This window comes from Tupaia chinensis, unplaced genomic scaffold, assembly GCF_000334495.1.
Source record: "Tupaia chinensis unplaced genomic scaffold, TupChi_1.0 Scaffold000420_1, whole genome shotgun sequence".
NCBI classification, from domain to species: domain Eukaryota; kingdom Metazoa; phylum Chordata; class Mammalia; order Scandentia; family Tupaiidae; genus Tupaia; species Tupaia belangeri.
In genome coordinates this window covers 1,968,511-1,972,014 of record NW_006159925.1, presented here as the reverse complement: position 1 = coordinate 1,972,014, position 3,504 = coordinate 1,968,511, and the positions used below count along the sequence as shown (strand labels likewise).

The window sequence follows — 3,504 nt, the reverse complement described above, 5'->3', positions numbered from 1 at the left end:
TCATTAAGGCAGTGAAACTGATTAATATGGCTACAGACACCACACGTGTGGTTGCTAAATTCCTATCAAATAGCTAAACAAATGAATGAAAAAGTGAATAAAGGTGGGCTCTTTTGTTTGAAAATTACTTTTTTTTTTTTGAGAGATTTTCACTGTAGGGCGCGTGCGCTCGCCAGACAGACAGAGAGAGACATAGAGACAGAAAGCGAGAAATCACCCCCCAGGGGGGATGGTCATGCCGCAATCCCTTCTCCTCCATTCTCCTCTCGGGATCTTGGGCATGCACGCACACGCGCCCGGCATGAGTTTTAAGCCACCGGGTCCGGGACACAAACCGCGGTCGACTACGTGGGAGTCCAGCGACATAGCCATTACGCCAACTGCTGGTTCCCAGCATTTCTTCTTGAAGAAGGTGAAAAAAGCTTGGTGAGCTTGGCTCACAACAGTGACCTGATTCCATCCTTCCTGTTTTGGTAAGCCGTGTGCGCGTGTGTGCATATGCGTGTGTGTGCGTGCACATGCGTGTAGTATCCTTGAAATTTCTGCAGATATGAGTGCCTCAGGAAAAAGGATCATGTATTTTTATTGCATGATATTGATTATATCAATTCTATTTAAACTCAGCTTAACACATACATTTATCAATTTAGCGCTTCTTGTGGTCATACGGAGCTTACTATCACATTTACATTTCAACAAAAATGTAAAAACCATGCCATTCTATGTATAATGTATTCCCCAGTGGAATCAAATTATGGAATTATTGGTAATACTGAACATTTAGCCACAGGTCCTCACTAATCCCAATTTACTTTGCAAGATGCATGGTGGGAACGTGTTTTAAAAGTAGAAGCACATTTGACGCTGCAAAACTTATCCAGGCCAGCCAGACCAAGAGAAGTCAGAATGATGCGATAAGCAGTGCCTCTCCCTGTTTCACTGTAGGATGACGTTTTGAGAACACCTTAAAAGAAATGAGAACGAATTTCAAAAGTTCCATAGTTAGAAGACTATTGGTAGTTATCGTCAATATTTTTCTTTAACCGTACCAGAGTTGGTTGGTTTGTTCTAACTTGGAAATTTGGTACTTATTTGAATGATTTGATGTTCTCATTCCAGACTCAGAAGCATCTGATCAAGTCTAGTCAGCTAGAAGCCAGTTGTCTCCGGTCTCATCCTGTCTCTTTGTACCATATTAGACGATAACAGTCATAAAATCCTCATTTTCTGTAATAGTCATTGAACACTTCAAATACTCTGATCTATACTTAAACATAGCTCTTTTTATACATTCACTATGATTTGGGGAATTCATTGGTATTTATTTAACATTACCAAAATCTGATTAAAGCTAAATTGTAAATGCACCATTGGAAACTTTAATTTAAATCTTATCGTTATTCTGTATTTAAACTTAAAAAAATGCCACGATCCACTAACACTCCTTCTGTAGCCACCAGAGTGTTTAATGTTTTGATTTGAATCACTCCATCAAAAATTAATTTCAAGAGAGGTGTTATTTTTTTGGTGGGAAAAATCACTAATGGCTTTTGAAAAGTGAAAAAAATGTTTTGGTTAATTGGTTTCTGTCTAATGGAATTTATTTTGTCAAGTAGAAATACTTAAATAGATTTTTTTCAGTAAAGTTTAATTATATAACTTTATGAAATTGCATCAAAGTCTGTTATGGTGAAAACCAGTTATAAGAATCAATAAGCTGAAACTGTGGGGTCTTAGTAATTTCCTACTACCCAGAACTTTTACTGAAAGTCACTGCATGACCTATGAAGGATTTTCTTTATCCAAGCAAATTTACACCAAAAATTATAGAAGCAATGATTAAATATAAGGCAGCAAATAGTATTTTAATATAATTTAGTTATACATAGCTTTTCTTCTAAATGCACATAACAGATAGATAGAACCTCTTAGTGTTTAGTGTGGACCATGCTTCTGAGCTTTCCCATTTTAGAGTCACAATAAATTACATTGAATGAATACATTTTGTAAAGATAGATAAACAAAAAGAGATCCTCCCAGATTGTTATGTAAAGCTTCATATTTTTTTTCTAAATATATTTTTACTGGCAGGAATTCACACAGAATTTAATGTGTGGATTATATTGTGTCTATTCAGGATGGTAATGTTACGTGCTTTTTTCTTCAGTCTTAATTGACCATGGAATGCTTTATTTGCATCACTTAGTGATGATTATGTGGGACTCTCTTTGAGAAATATTGGCAACTTATTAAGTGGGAGTATAATAAAAGTAATTCCTAAGCCAGCTGCTGTGGCACAGTGACGGGGGCGCCCCTCAGCCATACCGAAACCACAGGGCAAGGTGGGGTTCATGTCCCAAGGTTTGCTTCTACATGGCAGTACATGTCTGAGCCTGTGACCCTGGCTTGCTGAAGCTGGGGATGGAAACTGGAGGAAAAAGATAAATTAGAGGGGGTTGGATGGTGGTACAACAGTAAAACAGGATGCTCTGCATGGCCGACCCCCATAGGAGAATTCTGGGTTCTCCTAGCTCGGAGACCTCCTGCAATACACTGCCCCTGGTACAGGACTGGCTGAGGTCAGGAGTGGATCATAGCTTCAAGACCCTGTTAGGTTTTTCTCTCTTTCTTTCTCTGTCTCTCTCTCTGTGTCTTTCTTGGTCATGGAAAAAAAAAAGAAATAAAATTTAAAAAAGAGAAATAAAAGAAAAGCCTCTATTAACTCTCTTTTCTATGACTTAAAGTGGAAAAGTCATGATTGAACTCTTTTAGCTCATTTACCACCACAGTACTAATCCTACCTGGACCCCATGGTCTGAAAAGATTGAGAACACTCTCTGGGAGGGATGTTTCACCGAAGAGTTTTGTTAAGTGAACATATAAATAAGAAAATGTTTACTCTTAAGCACGAAGACACAGGCTTCCATCATGCCTCCAGTCCTATGGACCCTATTTCACATTCTACTCAGATTTAATGTAAAACCAAATAAAGTTAAAAGGTGCCTCATGACAAAAAAAGTGAGTGCTAGTTCTTGCTAATCTAATTTTGTCCTGGACTATGTCATTTCATCCCTAGCCTCATACAAGGGGACTTCAAAATATTTGTGGAAAATGAAAAAAAGTATGAGTTTATGTTGGTGCAAAAAATTTTGGAATCCCTACATAGATATTTTTAATATGCATTTTTAACATTTTATTTATTTATTTTTTTAAATTTAAATTTATTTGTTTACGTTCATTCACTGTACATCATTACAGCATACAAAATGAGATTTTCCATCCAGAGTACACTGTATATTGTTTCAATCAAGCACATCAACATACATGTTATTGTCAGCAAATGATCTTCCATTTCTTGTTTCCTGTATGTTTTGCTTTTTTTCTCCCATCCTTGATTCCCTATCTCTTACCCTCTTCCATCTCCCACTCTCTTCCCACACTGTCTCTGGTATCTATGTTTATTTTCTACACTATTCCCCCCCCCCTCTTTTTTTTACATTTTGA

General features: G+C 37.2%; 1 pseudogene; it reads right to left on the bottom strand.

Moving 5' to 3' along the window:
* The window catches only part of LOC102476362 (mediator of RNA polymerase II transcription subunit 6-like), an 11,029-nt pseudogene extending 8,676 nt beyond the window's left edge, over positions 1–2,353 (bottom strand).
* Positions 2,354–3,504: the final 1,151 nt, after the last annotated feature.